Source organism: Apodemus sylvaticus, chromosome 19 (assembly GCF_947179515.1).
Source record: "Apodemus sylvaticus chromosome 19, mApoSyl1.1, whole genome shotgun sequence".
Taxonomy (NCBI): domain Eukaryota; kingdom Metazoa; phylum Chordata; class Mammalia; order Rodentia; family Muridae; genus Apodemus; species Apodemus sylvaticus.
Genome location: NC_067490.1, coordinates 36,027,772 through 36,038,446, shown reverse-complemented (window position 1 = coordinate 36,038,446; position 10,675 = coordinate 36,027,772). Strand labels below are relative to the sequence as shown.

The following is a 10,675-nucleotide window of genomic DNA, read 5'->3' as shown; positions in this document are numbered from 1 at the left end:
GCAAGGTAGCATAGGGGTTCCCCAGAGCAAAGTAAACCTTGCTGTCTGACACTGACCAGGACTTTGTAACCTTTGGAAAATATTTGAGTTGCAAGGTCAAGTTGTGATCTCAGGGAGCAAAGACAACATTGGACTCTCGCCTCCACTGACCGAGAACACTGTAACGTTCAGGAGAGATTCGAGCTGCGGAAGTGACATCTAACTAAATTAAAGAGGTCTGGGTGTCATGAGATCTCACTTCTTAAACAAAACCCCTGCTAAGATTCCTTACAAGACCATCTTCTGCATCACCTTGCAGTTCTTGATTGGTACCATTCTCATCGTTGTGGGCTGCCTTCTTCTGACAGGATACGTCAGTCACGTGGGGACCAGCAGGGCCACTGCTGTCCTGATTGTGGGTATCTTGGTGTTTGTGCCAGGGTTTTACTACCTCGTCATTATCTGCAGAGCCTGCAGAGGCTGCCAGGACTTCTCTTACAGTGACCTGCCGTACTGTGAGGACTAGCCCACTACTCCACAGAGAAGGGGGACTTACAAGTGGGACTGAACAGAGCTGATGATATTGGCAGGTGGAGAACTACACCTGGAATTAAGAAATTCTGCAACTTTATAAATGATAAATAAAATTATGACCATAGTTTATAAGTGCATTCCAAAATGTAGCTTGAATTTACAGCTAGCCAAACTTCAAACTGTCTATTTTTAAATCTCCTAGTCCTCCCAAAACACCTATTAAAATTTCTGCATGGGGAGACTAGTCGTGGAGGCAGCATTGCTGGCAGCATTTGACTTAAATTCCAAGCCCTTGGGAGGCAGAGACATACTGACCTCCATGTTCAGGGTCAGCCTGGTCTACAGAGCAAGTTCCAGGACAGGACAGCCAGGGATACACAGAGAAACCCTGTCTCAGAGAAAAAAAAAAACACGAATATTTAAAATCAGAGAACAGCATGAATACTTAAATGTGTGTGGCAGTGTGTGACCTATTTACTTTGAAGGAGTCTCTTCCTAAAGGTAACACAAAATTAGAAATTTGAAATTGATGAAGAAGGCTGGCAAGGGTGGAGCCCGAACCTAAAATTTATTAATTCCAAAGTAAATCTGTCACAGAGGATGAAGGCAGAGCATAAAGTGACTGTGTGGTTCTGCCTGCTGTTGGGCTGTGGCACGGGATGAAAGGAGACTGCTGACAAATCACTGAGGTTTTACAGAGTCCAGGATATCGCATTTGAAAGATAGTCTGGGCTGCAGAGAGCTCAGCAGGTAAGAGCTCTGGCTGCTATTCTGGTAGACCCAGCTCTCATTCTCAGCACCTCCATGAAGGCTAAAAACCTTCTGTGGCACCGGTTCCAGCGAATCCTGTGCCCTTTTCATTGCACTGAACACATATGATACATAGGCACACTTGCAGGCAAGGTACCCATAATTTTTAAATTTAATAATAAAAAGATACTTTCTGGAGCTTTTCACTTGGTTGCATAAAAGATATAAACTTAGCCTTGTGAACACTAAAATTATTGTGTATCTCCCAAAGCATACTGACAGTTTAGATAGAAGTAAGAGGCTCTTACATTTGTTCCTTTTCAGGCAATTGATGCAACTTGAAAAAGCTTACTGTCCCATGATTTCTGATTATGCACCTGAGCATATAAACAAGTAGAAAGTGATGAATATTGTTTGAGACCAATCAGATTTTGTAAAATGAGCAGAAACCATGTATAATTTGTTTGTGCCTTCATGGTAGCACCATAACCCCCTCTTTGAAACCACAGAAGATACAGGAAGTCCATGGAATAATACACACTAAAAAAGACCACACTGTGGTATAGATGAAGGAGAGATGCCACACCTCCTGTTCTTTAGATTTTGCCACCTGTGGCAGGCAGGAAATCTCGCTCCAGAGTCATGAGAGCAGGAGCTGTGCCTGCTCCTCTCCCCGCTGGCTGCAGCACCTCACCTGACAGCAGAGGAGAGCTGGCCCTGCTAGTGTGGGTACAGATGAGAGAGCCCCAAGGGTATGAGAGTAGAAGAGATGGCTCTCACCCCTGTCATCTGTGCCATTGGGTGAGGTAGCCAGGATACCTTGGTGGTGTGAGAGTAGGAGGGCGGGCAGGCATATCTCCACTCCACTACTATCCAGGTCCAAATCTATGATTTTGAGTTGGGCCACCTCAGTATTTACCCATATTTATCAACTGTTGGAGCATGTGAAGGGTCTAGTTCTACAAACCAAAGCTTCAGCTTCTCCATGACACAGGGCAGCAAGATAACCAAGAGGAGTCCAAATGAAAATCCACTATTGATAGTGTAGCAGAATGCAGAAGCCCTAACCCAGATCAATGACTCATTGCAATGAACATTTGCAAGTAAAGAAGTATGGACAGAAGGGTGTGATGTGAGATTCAATAATGCTTCTGCAAAGAAGTTTTTTTTCCCCCCTTTTTTTTTTTGAAGGAGTGCGAAAGAACGTTGCAAGGGCAGAGAGCAAGGATGAAGTGATGGAGATATGAGGGGTTTTGGGGTGCATGATAAGAAACTCACAATCAATCAATAAAAAGTTAAATACAAAAATACCAACAAGACTTCAACATGTAACCCTGTGTAATAAAATACAGGCATAGAAAGAAACATCATTTTAGGATACAAATAAGATGACAGAATATATGTTCATCCCTAGGTGAAACCTGTAACAAAACAAAGCAACTCACAAAGGTGGCACCTGAGTGTGATCACACAAAATGACACAAGAAGGCTCTGTTTAAATTCCTGAAACAAATTGTGTATATAATTGGTGACTTCAACTTTTACTTGAGCAACACTTTGATGATTCTTGCTTCATGTTTTAAAGCAGATTTCTAAACTCTTTGATAGCTGTCAAACCATGGTTCATGGCACACTAAAACAGATTATCAAACTCAGAGACAAAGGCAGGAGGCAGAAGATTCCAGTAAAACTCATTCATAAGAGGAAAACCTTGAGAGTAAAGCCTTGTCCTTGGTTGTGAAATGAATCTCAGCATCATATTACCTTTCTGAAGAAACTCTCCTCTTCACAGGACCATACTGCTATTATTTCTTTCCCGAGGTTTTCTTTCCTGATTTTATCCTTTGAAGCAAAACCAAAGATACTCTGAAGAAAAGAAAAGGGATGTTCTTATAGAAAAGCTGAGTATCTCATATGAATTCTTGGCCAAAGTGAACTATGGGACTATTTGAAGAGATAAAACCAAGAGGAAACCTTTAAAAGTGAAATGAAAAGCATTACATGAAAATGTCTTAAAACAATAATATTTGGTTAAAACCACTAATCACAAGGGTGCTTTCAGACTAAAAGACAGCTGCTAGTCAGATGTCCTCACTGCAGTATTTTTGTATAAGAGTATTATCTTTTTCCATTGCGAGGAAAAATACTCCAACAAAAACAATTTAATGGAGGAAGGTACAGTCTTAAGGACTTGAAGAGCTAAATAAATAGCTCCTGAAGCTGAGAAATAGAGCCCAATGAATGTTTGTGGTCTTTCTACATTTTTATACAATCCAGTGTCTTAGGAGAGAATGGTGCCCCCCACACACAGTAGACCAGTCTTCCTACTACTAAAAGAGAGGTATAAAGGTCAATTATGGTGACATTTCTGACAGTTTTTAGGGCCAAAATATTTTATGTATGTTTTCTGAATATGGAAACGAGAAGCAGATGTACACTCCAGAGGCAATGAAGACAAAACAGGATGATTCAGAGCCTTCGGGTGAAAAACAAAGAAAAATAGGAAAATATTGTCCCCATGCTTTGGGTTGACTTCACATGGTAAATTCTTTAAGTCAGCAACCATCTTCAACTTTGGGGAATTCAAGATCCCTTCATGTTCAGAAATAAATTTTTTCACTTTTGAAATTTTTATTATATATATGCATATATTTATTTATTTACACACACATACGTGTGTGTGTGTGTGTGTGTGTGTGTGTGTGTGTGTGTGTGTTTGTAGTATATGATATGTGCTCATAAGAACAGGTATACCCAGGATGATTAAAAAAGAGGTGTTGGATGCCCTGGAATTATAGCTACAGCTATCTGTAAGCCGATGGCTGCTAGAAAATGAACCCAGGTCTTCTGCAAGGGAAGTACAAACTCCAAACCATTGAGCAATCTCTCTAGCCTCTGGTCTGTGCTTTCAAAATCCTACTTCTTATATGAGTTGTCTAATATCTAAAACTTACTCAGCAGATGCTGGGTATGGTGGTGTGTAGCTTCAATCTCAGCACTTGGGAAGAAGAGACAGGTGGGTCTCTCAGTTACAAGTCAGTCTGGTCTATGTAGTAAATTCTTGGACAGCCATGGCTATGTAGAGAGAATCTGGAGAAGGAGAAGGGGAAGGAGGTAGAAGAGGGGAGGAGGAAAAAAGAAAAGGAAAACAAAAAAAATACATCCATGATATATTGTAACTGGGATTTTTTGGTTATTTATTTATATTTCAAATGTTGTTTCACTTCCCAGTCTCCCCTCCACAAACCTCCCATCTTGTCACCCCTCCCCTTTGCCTCTATGAGGGTGCTCCTCCACCCACTCACCCACTCCTGCCTCACCACTCTAGCGTCCCCCTATTCTGGGGCATCAAGCCTCCACAGGACCAATAGTCTCCCCTCCCATTGATGCCAAATAAAGCAATTGTCTGCTACATATGTAGCTGGAGCCATGGATACCTCCATGTATATTATTTCGTTGGTGGTTTTGTCCCAGGGAGCTCAAGGGGTCTGGTTAGTTGATATTATTGTTGTTCTTATGGGGTTTCAATTCTCTTCAGCTCCTTCAGTCTGTCTCCTAACTCTTCCATTGGGGTTCCTGGGCTCAGTCCAATGGTTGTTTAGTTGTGTACAGAGGAAACACACCTGCTAGGCTCTTGACTGTGCATGAAATCTCCTGATTCTTTGAGTATATCCATTTGTGTTTTATTTCCATTAATACATTCACTTGCAAAATGGCCTAACTTCATCATCAAATGGTATAGAAAGCCATGCAAATTGGTGTCACGGTGCATATTGTCTGAATAGACAACCCCTCTTGGCTGTAAGCTATGTAATGTATAAAGATAAACAAGTTAATAAAATCAACAGCTAACCAAAAATATGAATTCCATTACCTAAAGATTAGGCAGTTTTGTGGATTCAGTGTATATTGAATGAGAAGAAGAATTACTTCTATGTGTTGAAGTTATGTTGCTAGTAAAATTCAAATTGTCATTACTTTAAAACTCTGGCCATATCTGTACAGAAACCATTTAATGAGTGGTTCCATACCATTTTTATATTTTTTTGTTAAGCCAAAGTTTGGTGACAAAAGATTTCTTCAGTTACTGTACAATCATTTGTTGAATAAAATAGGGATATTTAAATAACACTTTTTGTTTAAAATTAAAGCATAACTAAATTGTGAAAAAAAACATATATTGTGAGAAAGTGTCTTTATTCTTTTGAATGTGGATAATTTCCTCAAGAATATTAGTTGAAATGAGTTAACTTTCCCCTTTAAGGTTCTTGGCAGTCATATCAAAAATCATTTGCCATTTTAAGTGAGAGATGATTCCTGTGAATTCTGTTTTTCTCAGTTCACAATGCTATATTCAAGTCATTACCACACTATTAAGATTTACATGACACTGAAGTGATATTTCTGTGTAGAGATAATGGTTCAGTGGGGTTGATGCCAATCCTAATGACTTAAATTCAATTCTCAAGACACACAGAGTGGAAGGAGAGAGCCAGCACCTACAAGCTGTCCTCTGGGAGAATGTGTGCATGTGTGATACAAAAATAAACAAATGCTATGCATAAATGCACCCATAAATAGGTAAAATTTAATGATGTAATTTTGAAATAGGAAATTATGACTCCTACAAATTTAATCTTCTACTGTAGAGCAATATTAGGGTTTGGTGGCTGCAGATGGCATGGATCTCAAGGTGGAAGGAATGATCTCTAGATGACCTTTCCTTCCGTCTCAGCTCCATTTTATTTTGTCCCTGCATTTCTTTTAGACAGGAACAATTCTGGGTTAAAATTTTTGAGATGGGTGGGTGGCACCATCCCTCAACTTGGGGCCATGCCTGTCTACTGGAGTTGGTCTTTGAAGGTTCTATCTCCCCTTTGTTGGGCATTTCAGCTAATGTCATCCCCATTGGGTCCTGGGAACTTCTCAGTTCCCTGGCATTTGGGACTTTCTAGTGGCTACCACTAGTTCCCCATCTCCCACTGCTACATATTTCAATTCATTTTCCTGACCCTCTTTACTTCTCTCCTGTCCTTTCCCATACCTGATCCTCCTCCTCTTTTTTTCCCTTATCCTTCTCTCCCTCTCAGATCCCTCCCTTCCCTACCTCCTGTGATGGTTTTGTTCCCTTTTCTAAGTAGAACTAAAGCATCCACACTTTGCTCTTCCTTCTTCTTAAGCTTCACATGGTCTGTGAGTTGTATCGTGGGTATTCTGAACTTTTGGGCTAATATCCACTTATCAGTGAGCATATACCACGTGTGTTCTTTTGTATCTGGGTTACTTCACACAGGATGATATTTTCTAGTTCCCTGTGTTTGTCTGATATTTTCATGAAGTCATTGTTTTTAATAGCTGAGTAGTACTCCATTATGCAAATGTGCCACATTTTCTGTATCCATTCCTCTATGGGTTGTTTCCAGCTTCTGGCTATTATAAAAAAGATGCCATGAACATAGTAGAGCATGTGTCCTTGTTATATTTTGAAGCAGCGCCCTAGTATATGCCCAGTAGTAGTATAGCTGGGTCTTTAGTTAGAACTATTTCCAATTGGTTCTTTGTTTGGTCAATAAATAAGGCCAGGACCCAATAGCTTGGATGAAGGGACAGGTGGGACTTCTGGATCCTAGGAGGAAAAGGAGAGGCAGGAAAAGAGAAGGGGCTATTTATCCTTTGGGAAAAGCAGCACGACTCATCATGTAAGATCTCGGGGAAGCTAGAACCAGTGGCCTCTGCCACCAGTGGATAGCCAAGGGGGTCCAAGGAGGCTAGCTGATAGGAACCATTAAGCTTAGGGCATGAGGAGAGATGAGAATAATAAATTAAAAGGGCACACATTTCCAGGCTGAGGTATTTGAGCCCAGCAACTGTGCTAGTAGGCCAGTTCTAAAGTAATGAAGCTGTCTGTTTTCCATCAGTGAAGCAAAGGTGGGTAGAGAAAGAATCAGGGTTGGAGCTTGAGGCTTGGCAAAGCTAAGCTGGGAGGAACAAAAGGGAACAGGTAGGGGCCAGAGCTCAGGCAGCAGCTCCAGGGTCACGGTTCCCAGCAAAGGCAGTACCATGTTTTTAAAGGTACACTCAACATCCACTTTTCTGAGAAACCACCAGATTGTGTTCCAAAGTGGTTTACCCCGCTTTCAATCCCATCAGCAATGGAAGAGCGTTCCTCTTTTTCCATATCCTTGAAAGCATCTGCTGTCCCCTGAGTTATTGATGTGAGGTAGAATCTTAGAGACATTTTGATTTGCATTTCCCTGATGACGAGGAATGTTGAACATTTCTTTAGGTGCTTCTTGCCCGTTCTATATTCCTCAGTTGAGAATTCTTTGTTTAGCTCTGTGCCCCATTTTTAATATGGTTATTTGGTTCTCTGGAGTCTAACTTCTTATGTTCTTGGTGTATTTTGGATATTAATCCTCTACCGAATGTAGGGTTAATAGAGATATTTTTGCAATCTCTAAGTTGCTATTTTGTCCTATTGACAGTGTCCTTTGCCTTGCAGAAGCCTTTCAAGAGATCCCATTTGTCAATTGTTGATGTTAGAGCCTGATTCACTTGTATTCTTTTCTGGAAATTTTCCACTGTGCCAATATGTTCAAGACTCTTTCCCATTTTCTCTTCTATTAGATTTAGCATATCTAGTTTTATGTGGAAGTCGTTGATCCACATGGACTTGAGCTTTTTACAAGGAAATAAAAATGGATCAATTTGCATTCTTCTACATACAGACCACCAGTTGAATCAGCACCATTTGTTGAAAATGCTGTCTCTTTTCCATTGGATGGTTTTGGCTTCTTTGTCAAAGATCAAGTGACCATGGGTGTGTGGGTTTATTTCTGGGTCTTCAGTTCTATTCCTACTTATTTACCTGTCTGTCTCTGTACCAATGTCATGTGGTTTTTAATCACTATTGCTCTGTAGTACAGCTTGAGGTCATGGATGGTCATTACCCCAGAAGTTCTTTTACTATTGAGAATAAGGTTTTGCTATCCTGTATTTTTTTGTTATTCCAGATTAATTTGAGAATTGCTCTATCTCTGTGAAGAACTGAGTTGCAATTTTTGATGGAGATTGCATTGAATCTGTAGATTGCTTTGGGCAAGATGGCCATTTTTACTATACTAATCCTGCTGATTCATGAGCATGGGAGATCTTTCCATCTTCTGAAGTCTCCTTCTGTTTCTTTCTTCAGAGACTTGAAGTTCTTGTCATACAGATCTTTTACCTCATTGGTGAGAGTCACACCAAGATATTTTAAATTATTGTGGCTATTGTGGAAGGTGTTGTTTCCCTAATTTCTTTCTCAGCCCATTTATCCTCTGAGTAGAGGAAGACTATTGATAGCTTGAGTTAATTTTATTATCTTTGCTGAGGTTGTTTATCAGCTTCAGGAGTCCTCTGGTAGAATTTTAGGGGTCACTTACGTATATTATCTTAGCATCCACAAATAGTGATAGCTTTCCTTCTTCCTTTTCAATTTGTATCCTTTTGATCTACTTTTGTTGTCTAAATGCTATGGCTAGAACCTCTAGTACTATATTGAATAAATAGGGAGAGAGTGGGCAGCCTTGTCTCGTACCTGATTTCAGTGGAATTGCTTCAAGGATCTCCCCATGCTCCCTCTGGGCCTCCCCAATCCCAGTGTCCACCAGAGGCCATGGCAAGAAGCCTGCTGGAAGCAACAGCAAGCACAGAGGCAGGCTGGCTGGCTCCAGCCTTGCACCAAAGCTTAGGGTGGATCAAAGGCCTCCTGGAAATCAAAGAACTCAGGATAAGATTTGATGCTGGGACTCCTTTTCTTAGTACACATCGACTGATTTGGCGAGACCAGAAAAATAAGGGACTCTTGAATTGCAAAGAGTGACAAAATCTTGGTCCCTGTGCACCTAGACATTGATTAGAGGAAATAATGCAGAAAAGATGGGAGAGTGCACCAGCTTTCCAGTCACTACAAATGATGGACCCCAGCCAGGAAGCACAAGACCTATAGGAATTTTAGGTATCAAAAGGAAACTCAAAGGAAAAGAGAGAGAGAGAGAGAGAGAGAGAGAGAGAGAGAGAGAGAGAGAGAGAGACATACAAAAACATTTTGAGGCCATTGAAGACCTTCATAAGCCAATAATCAAGGCAAAGGAAATGGTGATGTTATCAAAATCACTCATTAGTGAGATTAAAGAGAAGCATGGTAAAGATGAGACTATCCTGTTTAAGTCGTAGTTGCTAATTGTGGGAATAACCAACACAGTTGCCAAGGAAACTAAGGCTTAGGCACATAGTCCCACATGCAGCTAGTCAAACAGCTAATTGGAATATTGCTGGCACCTTCAGAGGAATGAGGAGGGACATGGGGATGATGTCCCTCACCGAGATATACTATTTAGGAGACCTCGAGGAATAGAATTGCTCTCACCAGAAGATTTTGTGAATGCATGCAAGATACTGGAAGCACTAAAATTGCCTGTCAGGCTCTGGGTTTTTGGCATTGATGTCATGGTAACTGAGCTTCAAATCTACAAGAAAGATGAAACCGTGGCCGGTCTCACTCTGAAGACAATTTCAGAAAGGGGATCCTTGACTTTGGACGACGTTGAGAATGTCTGTCCTCTTGGCTAATAAAAGCATGGCAGAAGATGGCAACTCCATGGAAGGCTTGAGGGCTTCCTCAAATACACTTATGACACAGAACTAAGAATTTTGTATCTGAATACCTTTTATCTGTAGGCTTGCATTATGTCAAGGGCATATGACATTGAGCTGAAGAGATAAACACAAACAACCAATCTGTTAGAAATCTGCAATATAATATAAAGCTTGTAAAATCAAACTTGTAAATAAGACTAAACTTATGGTCTTAGAAACTTATTGAGGGTACCTATAGGGAAATACAGAAAAGCAAATGTGCATTTGCATTTAGAGTCACACGATAGTTATGAAGAACTCTTAGAACTTAGCTTGAAACATGGTGGGTTTTAATTTGATCAATGGTGGGTCCTTGGAGGAAGAAAAGTGAAGCTGCATGTTTTGATAGACTAGGCAATCATTTTGGTGTGATTAAACATCGCTGAGTTATAAATGTTTTTCTCTACACCTGATGTGCCATCTTTGGGGCATTCATGAAGGAGGCAATAGCTACACTCTAGTTGAAGGACTGACAACACTGAAGTAAAGAAACCAGACTGCAGAATACTGTGCCAGGCCCTTCCTTGGGTCTTTGGAAGCAGACATAGTTGTGTTTCCAACAGATCAGAAAACAGCAACAACAACATTCCCTTTAAAAAAAGTAGAGGGCTAAGGCATCATGTCCTAGTAGGGAACGTCCCTAGAATGCAGAGGCCTGGGGTTTCATACTTACCACCCAAATTGTAGGGAAAAGAGAATAGGAAATGTTATTTGACTTTAAGCATTTATTCCC

General features: G+C 40.6%; 1 pseudogene; it reads left to right on the top strand.

The window, feature by feature from the left end:
* The first annotated feature begins 226 nt into the window (after positions 1-226).
* LOC127669192 (vacuolar protein-sorting-associated protein 36-like) lies at positions 227-9,952 on the top strand (annotated as a pseudogene).
* Positions 9,953-10,675: the final 723 nt, after the last annotated feature.